At 39.3% G+C, this 17,622-nt stretch overlaps 1 protein-coding gene across 4 annotated transcripts in view; it reads left to right on the forward strand.

Moving 5' to 3' along the window:
- The window catches only part of LOC100747252 (mucin-5AC), a 333,661-nt gene that overhangs the window by 228,979 nt on the left and 87,060 nt on the right, over positions 1–17,622 (forward strand). For all 4 annotated transcript variants that reach the window (XM_024368913.2, XM_012387805.3, XM_012387807.3 and 1 more), the window contains exon 3: positions 4,696–4,811. The gene's annotated coding sequence lies outside the window, so the exon portion shown is untranslated. The remainder of the gene's footprint in view (positions 1–4,695; positions 4,812–17,622) is intronic.

Raw genomic sequence — 17,622 nt, forward strand, 5'->3', positions numbered from 1 at the left:
AAATATTAGCATATTTAATGGATAACGATTCTCTGTCTAATCTGTTTAAAACACGGTGAGGAGCTCAATCCGGTGGAGATACGAGCTCGCATGAAATGCCACAGAATATTGAATTCGACTTCGCAGTCGAAGCACTTGCGGTCTATTAACTATTAACTGATTAATGCGTTGGCTATTACGGTGGATATCGGTGATTCTTTTACTAAATTTTTTAATACGATTAAAATAAGATAAATTTCACGAACTAAAAAATGTTCAACGACATGAATGATCTAAATAATATTGTCAGAGAAAGTTAATGGTATATTTAAATCTATCGTGGCCCTTAGGCCAAAATATATAAAGTCTGCGCAGCAGTTAACGTGTTCGCCAGGTTAATCGACGTCACTTTCGAAGAATATCAATCCTTTGTTATAATATTTATATATGCTCTTCAGGCGAAGCAGCCGAAGAAGAGATTGATCAACAGTGACCTGCGAATCGCGATGAACCCATAAAAATTCATTTTAACGTCACGTTCACTTTCTTCATTTGTTCGATGTTTTACACCTCTTTTTTTTAATCGCCCTTTTATCTTCCTCATACTTTTTCTCTCGTGAAAAGGTATGAAGTGAAATTGCGAGTTGATATGCACGAGACGATTAAGTCCTTATAGACGCGAGTCGTTTCATTTCAACGTATCATCTCTTCAGCAGATAATAATTCATGCATTTCTCTGACGAACAATTAACGCGTCCGTTAACGATCCTGTGATTTTTATGACTTCCACCATCAGTTGCGATTTTTCTGTTCCCGTACTGTTATATGCAAATACCTAAAACGGGCAAGTTTTAGGGACAATATCGTTGAAACTTGTATACGCAGAGTTATAACAACATCTCAGAAAGTTCCGAACTGTCAGAATATTACGTCACCGAGCCTCGGATATTCATCGTTAAGCGAGCGTCTGCGTCAGAATGCGCGACTGCTTATTACGTCAGACGTCAGACTGGCCACCGCGTTATCGCTGTTCCTAACGTAATTTTGAACCACGATATCTCGTGCGTATCATGCACGTCGTTTTACAGAAGCTATTTACAGTTGGATCTATCACTGAACAGATTTTGTCTTTTTTAAAAGTACTTACATGAGTTATTCACAGGCCAATATTAGTGCCGACCTCTTAATACTAGAACTACCACATCAGTCAAATTCACTGGTTTTACAATTTTATTTTAAAATTCCTACTTCATGTTATATTTTTCTTCCGCAGTGATATAGTGACTTTCGCAACGATAACTAAAAGAATAATATAATGAATTTTATTTTGTTTTTTATGTATTCAAACTCAAAATAATTTTGTATCAAAGCTACTTATACCAATAGCAGTCAACATGACTGGTACTTGTTAAAGTGTAAAAGGGTCCTGCAGTCTGTTTATCGAACCGCAATTAACCAGTTTCCTCGTTTTGTACAACTTCTCACACATTTTTAAAATATCTACTGCGTATCATTCGATATGACGATATCAGTTATCAGGAAAATTCCGGATCGATCGCCAGATCGCTAGATGCTAACACTAGAAATGCCACACCAATCAAAATGTCTGGTTCTACAATTTTATTAATGTGTCAATCCTCGTTTAGGAATCATGGACCCAGATAAATTAATAATACCAAAAGTACTACATAACATGGAATTCCTTCTGTAAGAAAATAAGAAATCAATAAATATACAAATATTCTATTATTACGTATTTTTTAAAGACCAGTCATTTTGACTGGTTTTGGTAAAAATAACTTCGTGTTAACTATCGATAGTTCCAGTGTTAAGATATATTTATACAATTAGCTTGTTTTATATAATTTCATGAATTTTCTCTACTTCTTGATTTGTGGATTTAACCGATTTAGCAAAATCGAGGCTCGCATGAAAATAACGACGCGTAGAACTTTTAACGTGGGAGAGACGTTATGGCACGTTCCCTAATATCATTCGTATATATCGTTGACCCATCGACTCAGCAAGATTTCATCGTAGTCGTTCCCCAAAGGATGGACGGTTTTCGTTCAGATCGGAAGCTTATCGCAGTCTCTCGACGATCATCCCCTATTTTCTCTCCCTCTTTCTTTCGTGCCTGATTCTCGGTCGATGCGGGCCAACCCTCGTTCGTCGGATAGAGACAAAGCGTTCCAACATAAATAATTTATCTGGCAAGCGAGCTTCCTCGTAGCAACGGTGTGCGTTGCATTAAATATGAAATCCAATATAAACTTTTCCTACGATGGCAAGCAACTTGGCTTTCCTCTCTTCCAGTGACCATTACACGAACGTCTGTATAAACGAAAATGTTGAATCACCTAACGATCGTTGTTCGATTCGACGAAAAGCATTAATCGTTATCGTTAATTAATCGCGGCCGTTGTTCCAATCGACTGTGAAAAGCAACGACAACTCAACAGTTAATGAAAATATTTAACCATCTGACTAATTTGTAGCTACGTTATTAACCAATCCGGTTATTTGCAGCGTTGCTACACTTTGATCTGTTGCATGTCAGAGAATACGAATTAATTTGGAAAACAATTAGCGCTGTGAACGCAGACGCGTTCACGGCGTGACGAGTGAAACGACTCGTTTCCGTTGTGAATTATATTATTTATGCGGGGTGCGTTGTGCGAGCTGGAATTAAACACGGACAAAAAGAAACTGTACGTTTACTGGTCGCTGGTAATTTATTTAATTAATCGCGAGGGTAACTTTCATTTTGCGATCAAACGTATACTTTTTATTCGTTCTTGAATATAAATATAAACATATAGGAAAGAGAGACGAAAAATTGAAATGTAATTTATACTTTTGTATTTAAAAGTTGAAAAGCTCTACCGTGGGTATAATGTAAAATGTAAAGTTTATATTTCGATTTATTTGTCACAGCTATAGTTCTCAATTATATTCAAATATATGTAAGATTAGAAATACGAATATTTATGTACATACATAATTTTCGAAATTTAACTTCTTGACGCCAGATTTCGTATCTTCGTACCTGTAGATTATGCATTTATGTACAATGACAAGCGTCACCTATCTTATTCATTCTTTTGAAGTTCGAAATGGAAACGTAGAGACATTTTGAATTTTATTTTATTTGTATTGACATAGGAAGAATTCGTCGTTTTTCTGACAATTTGTGACAATTACCACTTCAAAATTTGGTTCTATGCTGACTGACTATGCTAACTACCTGAAATCGACTGACATCAAAGGTTTAAGCAGTAATTACCAACCACCGGGGACTCAATTTCTGTCAAAACTATTCAATTGAAGAAACGACGCGCAGGAATTACTTGAAATTACTAGAAATTGAATCGAACTAAATTCTGGGACGTTTGAAAAAGTTCGATCGTACGCTTCGTGCCATAACGGTTACCAAGACTAATGGCAGCAGCCACTTATTGTTGGCCGTTTTTCCGCGTCGATCGTGCTTCCTCCGCGTGACCAAGGCCGGACGAGGGTAAAACGTATATTGATGTTCAATCGTACACTCTGCGCCGAATACCGATGCGCTGTACCCGCGGGGTGCAACTCTCGCCCATCAATCCTCGGCGAACCGCTTTCGTTTTTCCTTTTTTTTTCAATATCAAACTTCCAGCGTGTATCTAAAAGCGACATTGTAACAGAAAAAAGGTTCGGTCGACCGGGGCAGAATTTCAAAGCGGGCTTCGAGTATCTACGCGCGATAGGAAATCGCCGAACCGACAAGGAATATTAATAACATCGCGCTGGTGTTCGGACCTTGCGCTGTCGCTTTTCGAATTTGACAAACGATCGATTTTAGTCGGGCTAAACCGTTGACTTGGACACAGACGTATATCTGGGATACGGTGTATCATGTGTTTCCGAGTATATAACGTGATTTCGAACCACAGAGGGTCGCTGGAATTCAGAACCCTTGCACTATGTATATTATCCAAGTTGAAGAGCGTCTTCACCGACGAGGGTGGGCCGCTGATTTGCATGTTTATTCAGCGCGGAGTTCGGCCCGTTCATTACAGAAGTCATGTTTGTTAAACGTCAATTTGAAAGTGTTCCCGCCCGTTAGAATATTATGCGATTCCGTTAAGTGTAACTATACTGCAACTCAGAAATGATTGCACGTGTGGCTTATCCGTAATGTAATCAAAATCTATATAGCATAAAGGAGGCTGTACTTATTCGTTTAATTGAAAATATTCGTGATCTCTTTATTATACGAGGACCAGGACAAATTAACAAATCAATGCAAGCCAAGTATTACATATAAAAAATGGTAAAATTTCATTCTACTGTATTTTACAAATGTATTAAAATATTGAGAACTGATATCCTAAATATGTGACACGGTTGATTATCCTAGCGTGCAATAGACTGTACCAAGCAACATAGAACACGACTTACAACCTCATTTTATTCTGAATAAGGTTCATTACCAGTTTGAAGTATGAATTTCATTTCCCATGCTATAAATCTCGGTAGCAACATTGAAACAAAGCAATCTTCCTATGTATTGCACGTCAGTCAGAATAACGCAGGCGATATAAATTTCGTAATATCGTCGGGAAAGCGAACGACAATCGGTCGCTGGTCCCGAGGACGACGCGTAAGTACTTTGTCACGCGGTGGCGCGACGCACCACAGCATAAATCTCATTTCGCTTATTTCTCGCTTTTTCAGGATGCAGAGACAAAGCCGGAGTAGCTCGGAGGTGGAGGTTGCGCTTATGCGCCCCGTAAGCACGGCTGGCTAATAGCACACCACGGCCTATCCCTGACACCCTGCAGCCACACCAGGTAAGATTCTCTTTTGCCCGGACTTTATGTTTGTCTTCTATACATCGGTTGTTCTATACGTCATTTTACGCGCCGACTTTACAGCAAATACCCTTTCTGCTTGCCTTTGACGGCAGACAATGCCGAAATCGAACTGTGGCCACCGCTATTTTCGTTCGCGTACGATGCGAGATCGTGTTTCTGACATTTTTGTTCTTGTTGTTTATTTATTTTTAGTCCTTTACAATCCCTCTTAATAGGGAACAACGATAGTTTTAAATTGAGTTAGAATGAATAAGAAGGATTTGTTTAATAGGATGTTAGAAGGAAGTATCGCTTTTATGAGTCAGCATGAGGATCATTTGCACTGTTTCATCAAAAGAGTACGAGATTACGGGTTGATGAATATAACGAGGTAGTAGTATGTTTAGAGATTCGATGATCACGTGTAATGAATAATAGCATCAACGCTGCCTGCCGTGGGATTTCAGGAACTAATGAGAATACAGATATTAATTACATGGCTGACTGTTACCGTTAATAGCTCTGCCGTCAGAAACTGTTACATTTAATGACAGCTTCGCGAGAACCAGAGCGATCTCTTAGCGATTTCTTATTTGGTCATCTATTTTTAAAAGTACTATATAAAATTCTATCGAATCATCGGAGTACGTGCATAAAGGTTCACAAAATATTCCTATAATTGTTTGCTGTGGTCATTCAAAAAGATCGTAAAAGAACGTTCAAGGTCATTCACGTTAAGACGAATTACAAAATCACGTTAAAAATCATCTCAAGATACTTCGAGAATATACAAAATTTACATGATGCTCCGATTCGAAGTCATAAATCAGCATTCTTTCATTCATAAGAAAATTAACAAGTCTAGAGTCCATAAAAGGAGAGGAAGGAAATCTTTACAATCTGGAAAAGAACGATCCATTTGCCCGACAGAAATCGAAATATAACTTTCAAGCGCGATAAACAGTATCGCCGTCAATTTCAGCTGAATGTATCCTCCTTTATTGCAAACCATCGAGCAAGATCTATGGACGGGCGGGAACGCACGAAATCGGTGCCGGCATTAAATCGACCGGATTGCGTAATAAAACGTTTTTACAACGAGATAAATTTATAACGAAAATTACGGTAATTGAAAGGCGTGCGGGGGTGAGAGAGCTGGCGGAGAGAAGGAGAAAGAGGGGAAAGTGGAGCAAGGACTGCGTGAGATCTTGATACTCTCGAACGATTTGTAGTCTCTGGAGGAACGGAACGAGCCACGGTATAATTTCAAGCGGAGGCGCGTGGTACGCTGCGCCTGCGTTTCCCGCCGGCCGATATCAAGGACGCGTATCCCGATTAAACTTCCACCACCTCTTCCCAGTAATTCATACGCCGCGCTCGAACTTCATGAATCTGAAATTCTAGACGTTTCGAATATTTATCGTAGCGCCAGGGTCTGCTCCGCGTGATAATCTCTTCAAACAAACCATTGGATCTTTGGTAATATGGATAAAGCACGACGTGATTTAATCTTTCTCGTGCCAGTAATTGCGATGCAACTTTGAAGAATTATAGAAAATCAAATCGTGTTTTCGGCAAATTCACGATCTTGCGATTCTTGGTGGTTTTTGATGATTCTCTTAATGATTGCGATATTGAATGTTCCCCTTGATATATAATCAAGTATTTTCTTTCTTCTCGATTCCTTGACATTTTAGTTATTTTCGTGATACAAAAAATTGTGTCAAGACAAAGTTATTTGGTTCAGGGCAACCGATATAACGACTCATAACTTTTCCCCTGTTCTGTTTTGAGTTTTCAAGATCGTTGACATCTTTCTAAAGATTGTTAACGTTTTCCTAATAATAGACAAGAGTCTATGATATCTTGAATAGAGATAAAACATCGTAGAATATACCTTCAAACTTGAAACGAGCCAGAAAGACAAACATCCACCATCGTGACTCCAAGTATACACGCACCACAGCAAGAAGTTAATCTTCTCAAAGTACGCAGAACTTCCTTTTCCAGTTTGTGATCTGTCTTTAGTTACATCGCAGCGAACAACGCTTCTCGCTCAGCTTCTCTGGAAAGATTCGAAACAGCGTCGCCTCTGGCATCCCCGGCGATCGAACATGCGTTCACCGACCGGAATGGAAAATCGTTTGCAGATCGTATGCGTTTAAATCTCGTCCGCGAAGATAAACGCTTTGCCGGGTCCCCCCTACGGTGAAATATTCTCGGGCAGGATAGGCTGTTTACGGTAATAGTGGGCTCGTCGATTTACAGTAATTTTACACGCGCCTAATTAGCAATTCCGATCGGGTCGCCCCTTCGTTCGGGCTACACGTCTTTCGTAACCGGTTCGCCCGACCGATAATTTACCTGGATCTACCTGGATCTATAGTGTTTATGCGCGTTCATAGTATTTGTGCACGTTCATAATGATGCCAGGACAGCGTGTTGAATCAGTAGATACGGAACGCGCAGATATAAGCGGGATAAACTGAAGCGGAATAGAATAAAGTCTTTATTCTCATCTGGGAAGAGAGTCGCGAAACAAAAAGCGTGAGCACATGGAAGATTATTTAAAACGTAAATATGCAGAAACCGAGTAATGAGAAAGGGGTGGCTGGGGGGGGGGGCTAAACGTAAACCGAAAGCGAGAGGAACGAATAAGAACAAGGAGAAATTAAATAATAGAGAAAGACTGGGATTACGGAAATGCTCGCTTATACGGCAACGACGCAGAGAAGAGCAGCGGAAAGAGCGCTCGGAAAAGTGCATTCTCCCGGATGGCAAGTTTCAAGTGCGTGACGTTCTAGAGCGTTACTGAGAATCAACTATTTATCCGGAAAAATGGTGCTTTCTCTTTGAAATCACGTACTTTGCATTATAGCATTTTACTAGGTTAATCAAAAAATTCTGTTCTCAGATTACGCTTGTATATTTACAATATTATTTGTCGAAAATCACCAGATAGATGGTTGACGCTAAGTAGAAGTAACAGCGAATTAGAAAGATTATATTGGAAACTACTTCGTAGAAATTTCATTTAGAACAACTGATTCCTTTCTCTTTCGATGAATAAAAACGATAAAACTTTCCGTAACCTCATAATCATAAAATAACAGTTCTGTATAAACGACAACAACATATATAACATACATAACACTTTTCAAAAAGTTAAAGAGGAACATCGAACTTCACGAAGATACCAATCCAGTATAATGAGCTAACAAAGCGGCGACAAAACAACCATTCGGTGATCAAACCGCGTGTTTGTCCCATTACGAAAATAAATGCAGTTTGTAAGATTGATAGTAAATATCGAGGAAAGACATTCTGATCGGGTTTGTTCCCCAATGATAAAGTTTCGTCATCTAGACCAAGGTGAAAGGACATTTCATCGATATGTTTCATTGCTTGTAAGACGCGAATGCCATGGAAACTGTGCAGAAGTGGCCTCGCACGCTCGTCGAATAACCGTTCGCCGATCCATCCCTTGGCGCCGCCTTTTCATCTTCGCTCCTATCGAGTATACTTTTGTCGTCGCACTGCCATATCGATATTAACTGTTCGACCATGTGCTGCGAGCGGTCGGACGGCGATCCAGTGTGACCCGAGGAGGATTCACGAATGTAAATTGCATAGTCGATGGGTTCGGTTGCTTTATGGGAGTGGCAAAGTGGTATTGGTCGCGTGCTACGATGTTTCGCATCTCTATCAGCGATCCTTCGGTATTTATAGCACAACAGATCGCGACACGCGATTCGCGAGCAACATTGTGCGTCAGCGATGCTCAAATTGGCTGCTGCCTCATTTTCTATCGTCCTGTTTTTAGTTTCTTTGTTCTTCATGTAGCCAGAATGTTTGCCATACTTTATTAAGTGATTCAGAGTTCATTTAAGAGGCAATAAATATTCTCCTCATTTTGTGGTTGTAGCAAATAGAATATTTGTGTACTTTTTTATTCTATAGAATCTATCACTATTCTATAGAATAGTGATTTGTTATTCATTAAACAGATATTGAATATATAATTCATAGTGGAATGATATATCGATCGATTAATTTCTATTTAAGAGATGAATGGAGAGTCTAGTCCTAAACAGAAGATTTTAACGAACGGAACGGTTAGCTACTTTCGGTAATTAAAACTAAACTCTTGTCTTTCGGAAGATATGATACGCTTGCGAGTACGATTTACAGAAATCTCTACAAAGATTCTCGTTATTTCAATGATACAAATAACTATTTTCAAAATTTAAACGATCGATGTCTTAAATGGCCGTAAAACATTAGAAACAAGCCAAAATCCGAGAAAACGTTTCGAATCATGAACAAAAAGATGCGCGTTTATCATTCTATAAAGCAGTTCCTTTTACACGTAAAATCTAACCCAAAGAGAGAACGGTCGCATTTATGGAGAGCGTTCTCGACCTCACGGTTTACCGACATTGTGGCCCGCAAGCGTAACCAAACATTTCACAAACCTTGTGTATAAAACTTTACGTTCTGCCATCCCTGAATTTATTTATGTCCGCCCTATCTTCAGAGGGTCAACGATACCGCTATGGTCTCGCGAACTCAACGAAACGGTCTCGTAAAAGAGACACTCAAATCCCATGGACCTAGGCCATGCATGGTAGCTCACCTTGTCTCTCGGTATCTCTCGTTCTTTACTTCTTTCTTTTTCGCTATGAAATAGACGGTTAACCGGAAAATGACTGGTGTAGCCATTTGATAGGTCACTCTGAACGTTCTTGCAGTCACGAAAGCCTCTTGTTCAAACCTGGAACGTGCCCTTTCAACCCAATGTCCTCCTTCTCTTTCGAATTCTCTGCAACGACAGTTCGTTGCACGCATCAGACTCCTATGCTTTTCGAGGTCGAAAACAACCAACTTCTTTTCCCTCTCTGTGAAAGTTTATCGGATCGTAAGTATGTGTCGGGTGAATGTTGGGGATAGGAACGCGGATGGTATGCAGCGAGGGAACGAGACACGCGGAACGCTAAAGCAATTACGCTACACGCTCGAGCTTAATGAAAAGCGTCAAGCGGTGTAAGCGCGGATCGCCCGCCGTTTAATTATTGCGGCCGGCTTTCTCACGAGAGAAAAATGCCCGCGGAAACATCGAGTTTCGTTGAATCAATTAACTGTTCGCTAATCGACGTCCGAGTAATTCGATCATCACGCGTTTTAGTCATTTGAAACTATTAAATCTGTATTCTCTTTCTGATCTTATTGAAATAGAATACGAAATTGTGTCTAGATTGACTTCGTTAATTTAAGGGTATCTGAATGAAAAATGTGTGAAACATAAGGGAAAGGTGATAATGGAAATCTACCGTAGGAATTTTTGTTACACTATGGTTAGATATATGAAAAATAATTCTGAAATTTAAAAGTACGGTATGGAAATATCAAGGACGATACGATATGAAAGAATTTAAGAGCTAACTTAAGAACACATCTTTCTTTATTTTACAATTTCTCTTACTTCGAGCAAACTGTTCCTACATGATAATCTCGGGACATATTCAGTCACGCCTACTTCTCCTACGCATCTCTAGCTCTCGAGATCCATTCATAACACGCACCGCACGAAATCTTCATTCTGATATTACATAATAATTGTATAATAACTTGGTTTACCATTAATGCATAAATTTGATTGATTTTAATCTAGTTTACTCTAATCGTAAAGAGCAACTAAAGAAATTCGATAGCAGGTATCTTAGCTCTATTTTGGATGACGTTCCTTTAAGGTATTTCTTGGTTTTCCAAGGAGAATTCTAAGCTGAGAGAGAGTGTGAGATAGATAGATAGAGAGAGAGAGAGAGAAAGAGAGAGAGAGAGAGAAAGAGGGAGAGACAGAAAGACAGAGGAAGACAGAGAGAAAATGAGAGAGAGGTCTGTGGCGTTTTCGTATCACGAATTCAGAAGTCAGTCGCCACCCTCGGGGATTCACGGCTTTTCTAGGTACTAGCGAAGAGAAAAAGGATTCGTTCCATCGTTTAAACCGTAGCGAGAGAACGAAGAACCGGAATTCCGGCTTGAAAGGTCGCCAAGTTTTGTTACATGGCCTCGCGTCCTCCCTCTTGCCACTTCTCGCCATGTCCGGGGAACAACGCTCTTCCGCACCCTACGTCGACCCCCACGTATATGGCGTGTGCGAAATTGCTCGGAAACTCTGGCAATAAGTCGACCTTTCCCGGAAGACTCTCCCAACAATTTTAAAGCAAACATGTGTATAACGGGCTACCGGCATGGGTAATACTTTAATATACAATGGCGTAGATGTATTAGGTTTATTTGTGTTTATCGGATTATTCATGTGGGGTAATTACGAAGCAGATTGATGAACGATATCTATGAAGTGTAATATGGAAAGTTGTGTAGATATTAGTTTATTGATAATTGATAAAAGTTGGTATTTATGTGGGACAGCAAGAAGATTGTGTTTAAAGAGAGTTAAATTGATGAAGGATACCAATAAGTACCATAATATGTGCATCCTTCGAGTGTTAAATCTTCTCAGGAAGAAACGTGTATTCAATGTAATACAAGTCATTCGGGATAATGTATAGTGGAGTATGCTAGAACGAACGTAATTGGTTCTGGAAGTTCGTTCGTTATGGTAACTGTTCATTCTAATATACATTGAAATATGTATCCGCTCCAGGCTTGCGATCTAGAACAAAGTTACTACCCAATACAGATATCCTATTAAATTAATTTATCTATTTTTATTTGATTTTTCATTTTCATCTATTGATCTTCGAGTGAAATTTTCTTAATAAAAATCCTAAAACTTTTCTTATAAGACACGACGAAAATCGCTGTAGCATCTTAATTTTACTGATAAAAATTGCTGTAGCATCGTTCTTTCTAACATACCTCCAGACCTCCATTTGATTTGATACGAATAACATTCTGATTTTACGCGTTAGTTTGAAACTTATCTCTCGATAAGTTCAACAAAGACATTTTTCGATCCCCGCACAATTCAAAACATATAGCTATTTTCAATCAATTTTTTAAAATTTACTTGACACATTATCAAGCACTCGGTCCCTGTTTCGGCGTAAAATCGAATCTTCCAAGTCTTCTCTACATTTCAGAGAAAGTGTTAGGAAGCTCGAAGCGTACAATACGGATAATCGACGCTCTCGAACATCAGGACGCGTCTCCGTCGCCAAAGAGATGCTCGATAATGCGTTCCAGCCGTTCGCGCAAGCATAGACCGTATCAGGTGCCAACGTCAGGATTGGAGTCGAGCTCCGTGTTGGGGAGACGACTGGAAAGGGAGGCGACTTGAAAGGGACAGAGAGCGAGGGAGAGAGTTGAGACTTCTCTCTACATGAATATTCAATCGCCTTCCAGCTTGATTTCGCAACGACGACCGTCCTACTCGTTGCAGGGACTTTCTCAACGGCTGGTGACGTTGATAACCATTTGCGAAAGAATTCTCCGTGGCATGCTCGATTCGTCGGCCCGGGACAATTTTACGAGCCGATAGAAAATATCTTCTGGAAAAGAAAACCAGTCGTGATTATAATTTAACCACGCACATTGACCATTTATTTAACCTTTCAATAACGTAATATTTAATGTCGATTTGCTCTAGTTAATATTCTCTCCTTATTAGGGATGCGTGTTTGGTGACAGTACTACTTATTTGTTAAGCTAATGAGAATATATGTGTTTCCTCGACTAGTTACCTCGTTATATTTTAATCAACTTTGCATATGAGGCTAGTAAATTTAAACTACATTAAGTGTAGTCTTCTAAATGCAAGTGGTATTAGCTTTTATTCAATTACTTTTGAATCGCGGCTACTGTACGCAAACATTGTATGCTACTATGTATGTCGCTACGTTGTTCTCATCGAATATTTTGTACTGATGCGTATTTGCACTAAAAGGAGGAGTTATGTCTCAGTAAGTTGAAATTGATTTGTAAATTGTTTCTGAATACATTGGTTACTAACGAAACTGAAAAACTGAATCACTCCTGGGAAGGAAAATGAAATTTCTGTAAAGTCTTAATCAACAGATCTTAATGTACCTACACACATCCTAAGATATGAAGTTAGAATGATAGCGATTGACTTGCTCGACATTTCACACGGTGTAACGCACTGTAGAGAAAGTTATTGCAAACGGACAAATCTCCAGTATTCTGACAAGTAGGTATCAGCACTAGATATCGGGTAGGTATACACTTTCTATTTTGCTTCCCTCTTCAGAGATAGCTTCATCGGGCATATCATTTAAGATACAGAACCGACAGTTTGTCTATCCATTGATATCTCTTAAGAGAACCAGTGTGCTTGTAGAACAACCGTGCAATACCATTCAACTAAAGACGTCGGTTCGTAATAGAGACTCTATTTATCATAGATATCTACATTAGAACCTGTATCTCCGAGACTGACTATCTCTGGCTGACTTTCTGAGTATCACTATAGATGATTTATCGACATACCTATTTCGACAGCTAAGCGTAACAAAACTTAACAACTAACTCCATTCAACTTACAATTAGAGCAGTCAAGATAATTAATTCAAAGAAACAATTTTTTTTAGAGAAGTTTTTGAAAAATGTTCAGCGATTCCTCTTTACGTGTAAATGAACAATCCCACTTTTTATCAGGTCGACAATTTTGTTGTTCAGGTACATAATTAATGTTCAATTCGTCAAAGATATAATACTTCCATACGTTCCTGGAACGTGTAACAGTATGAGATGAATTGCAAAATAAATTTAAAAGAATAATGCTCGTAATATCGTCACACGTTTCTACTTTCCTGTTTCGTAGTTGATCAATGTAGTTTTCGAATGGTTTATATATTTGTCAAGAACACATTGAATCGTCGATAGCACGAGCAGTCCAATCAGGTACATATAGACCGACGATTCATGCGTTAATTACTACTACAGTAACTCCATTTATTTGAACGAAATTTTAGACCGTGCCCAATTAAATGGACTCCAATCGATTGAATTCATTGAACGTGAATCCCTATTATATGAACGAAAAATCATGGATGGTGAGATGAATGAACTCCTATTACGTGGACCCCAATTGTATAAACTATTCATTTATCTTTCGACGAGGCCATATAAAATGATTTCTATTGTTAATTTTAAACATTCACAACGGAGCATTTTTGCAGATTCGAATGATTGATTTGTTTTCCCTTACATTATATATTTTTCGTACACCTTCCATTCTCAGTTCTTCTGTTCAAATTTTGTGCTATTGGTGTAAAACTTGAAAAGCAAAACTTAGTAAATGTGACAAAACATTTCAGGCAATTGAAACAATTCGCAAAGTTTCAGTTACCATAATCATCAATCTTCCTCCAACAAAGGGTGTGTTAGCCAATTTTGCAAAAGCAATCGTTAATGGTAACAAATTCTCACTCAACTTTCACAAACGTTAATCGACCATTGTTTCATCGTTTTCGTGACTGTCTTTTCTCTCTTCAAGTGTTCTGTCGTCGGGACTTGCCAAAGAGGACCGGTTGGAGCGTCTCGCGGACGCGCGAAAATTATTCATGGAACGCGAAAGCTAGTTTCGCAAATTTTAATCTAATCGGAAACTCTGGCCGGTGGTGGAAGAAGTTCTTTGCGCGTCTTGCCGCGCGTTCCGGAGCGGACCGCGTCAGCTGCAGCTGCGTGTTTTTACCGGTAGCTGCATGGTAATAAGGCAATCGCTCGCAGCGAACCCCGCGATTTATAGGCCGGCACACGGCCGCGATATCCCGCGATAATGGTGGCGGTAACGGTGTCGATGAACGGCCATCGAAACGATGCAACCCGTGTTAATGAAATGATTTCGACGAAATAATGAAATAATGCAGCGGGAGCGGCCGCCGCTGCTCCGCTTCCGATTTAAATTGCTTTTTCCGTTGTGCGCGACCCCTGTATCTCCTGCTTAATTATCGAAACTGCCAACATGCCGTGATAAACACGGAAACTTTGTTACATTATATTGTTATGTATATATATTTCTTCTACTATCTCTTCGTTGTTGTATCGTAAACGACGATATCGTGTATAAGCTGTCTTTTTTATTGGGAATGGATAATTATTGTGAAAGTATGATTGATTTTATGCTTCGACTTTAGCTTACAATGAACCGAATTGATCTCCATGATTGAGTTTTTGGCTTTTGATAGCGTAAATTTGATACAATTGGAAGTTTTTATTATTGAAAGAATGTTGAGTTGTAGACAGGTTTGATTATGTGATATCCCTGATATCCAAGAACGTAGACGTTCATTTTAGACTCTGGATACTAATTAATTTACGCACGCATCTTTCTTGACCATTTGTACTAACAGGCACACGCATTTTTTCTCCTGTATTTCTATGTTTCTTTCGTTCGATGCGATTATCTTCAAGAGACAGTTAGACATTCAGATTTCTACGTAGAATCTCAGATAGGTATATAGTCGGCATTTGCCCGATAATCTCAAGTACTAAATCCACAAACACTCTTCTTCCACACCTCCAACACTTCATTCCAAGTATCCTACATTCTCTCATTTATCAGTCTCTTCCAAACACTAGCGGCTGGACCGACAAAATCTTATCATTCCCATAATATTTGCTTTCCAATACTCTTACTATTATAGGTTCTTATATGCATTTCCCTAGTATTACACGAATTCGATACCTGTTTAATTTCTCCATCCTAATAAGGGAAAGCGCAGACACTTGAACATGCCATAAATTAAGCGATACTGCGTTCTGTACTATGAGATCAATGATTTTATAACTGCAATACAGAATACATACATACATTCATTGTTTGTACAATCGTTAATGAATACAAAAAATTCAAGAATATCGTCTCATACGTATTTACTCTAGTTTTATAAATAGATTGAATGGAAATCTGGAATGAGGATCTATAGTACATTCTAGTCAAATTTGAATTAACAGTAAAGTATGTCAATCCTGTCGTTTTAGTACACACCAATTCCAGATATTTCGTCACAAAATAATCCAATGTTGAACACAAGAAGCTTGTTAGATGCTTGAAATTTATATAACAGCGTAACTTAAAAATCCGCAAAGTGTGCTAAATGTACTTTAAATCCTTATGCGAGCTTCCCATTTAAGTCTACATGTTTTTATGGACTCTAGATTACGTTTGCATTCAGTTTTACAAATGATTTGTCCATTTTAATGCGCGGTATGTCGGTATGCAAATTCTTGACGGGAGAATCCAATTGAACGTGAACGCACGCGTGCCAGAACACCCGAATAGGGAGTTGGATGTAAGCACGTTTGTCATATCTGTTCGGACGTGGATCCCTTTAAACAACGCCGTGGCAATTTCCGCGCTTCGCGAAATTCCGATTACAAATTTGCGTCCCGCGGGGGATATTGTGCCCGGTACTCGCACGGATCCAGGATAATAAATTTTATAGGTCGCCGTGGCCCGCTAACGAGTCAGCCACCGTTCCGCGCGAACGTATAATGGACATTCGCTGCTAATCCAGCGACGAATCGATGAACGAACGATAACTCGGGTCGTGCGCGCGAGTCGCAGTTGCCCTGTCGCGGTTAGAAGCGGCCCTGTCACGGTTATCGATGATGCATTTGCCACGGTAAATACGGCTACGTGTCGTTGACACACGGTAATTATTTACGCCGTCGAAACCGTAAATGGTTTCCCCGACTTCATAATTTCTCCGCTCGGTTTTCATCGTAACTGGTAACCCAAGCAGACCTCGATTGCTGTTTCAACCGGCTCATTGTTGTGTTCTCGTTCCGTTCGTATCGTTTAAATGGTTTGCTTGTTTTGTTTTATTTCGAGAGAGAATATGTCTCGTGCAATTTAGATATTTTTGTGATTTCCACGAGTTAATCTTGTTCTTTTGAATTTTTGTTACGTGTATTTTTGTACAGTACGAAGCTTATGTAACTGAATGTTACGGTTATAACTTTGTTAACTAGCCAGACTTCAATTGACGCTTGTCTGATCACTTATCAACGGTGATACATTTCTAGGAAAGCTTGGTTAAATTTTATTTATTATATATACATAACACTAGAAGCTAACTCTGGTAAGGATAGCGACGACCGCATAACGAAGCAAGATATTTGTTCGGTATTTGTCAGTTAACGTGGCATTATTGTTTTTGTAATTATATTAGCCACCAATTCGGAGTAGAAGGGAGCAGAATATAATTTTCAATTCTTCATAAGCTAATTTCTAAAGCGTATTTAGACACGGTTTGTTAAGTAGGATAATTAAAAGTGCATGCTGTACGAGGAACTACATAATGTGTTCACAGAGTTAAGACTCTCAAGTTGGTCTTCGGTTGCGGAACTTGTCTAGCCTTGGACTTGAGTCATCAACTCTGTCCCAACTTCTCAAGACTGAAAGCACTCCTAGTCAGTTCTGAAACGACTGCCGCATTGCAGCGTGCAGTTCAAGTAGTTTTACTTTTGTAAACTTCTACGGTCCGTCCGTTTCAGCCATCTTAAGCGTTCGATCGCCGAGTGGAGTCGAAGTTTTAATGAATTTTTGTTTTAATAAAAGCGCAGCTTCTACTTTCCCTCGGTGGATTTTATCATCGAAACGCTTTGATATCTGTCAATCCCAATAGGACAGATTAACCGTAAACAAAGTAAACGGAGAATTTCCACTCGAGAAAGAATGCAAAAGCGATCTTTTTCCCGGTGTTCGTAGTTTTAATTGAAAAACAAATTTGTTCGACGTGAAGGGGATGGGAACACTTTCGGAAATGTCTAGCGGCAGGAAAACAGAACGCATGGAGCACATTGAGCAACGCGGAGT

The sequence above is a fragment of the Bombus impatiens genome, unplaced genomic scaffold (genome assembly GCF_000188095.3).
Source record: "Bombus impatiens unplaced genomic scaffold, BIMP_2.2 scf_0487, whole genome shotgun sequence".
Taxonomy (NCBI): Eukaryota; Metazoa; Arthropoda; class Insecta; order Hymenoptera; family Apidae; genus Bombus; species Bombus impatiens.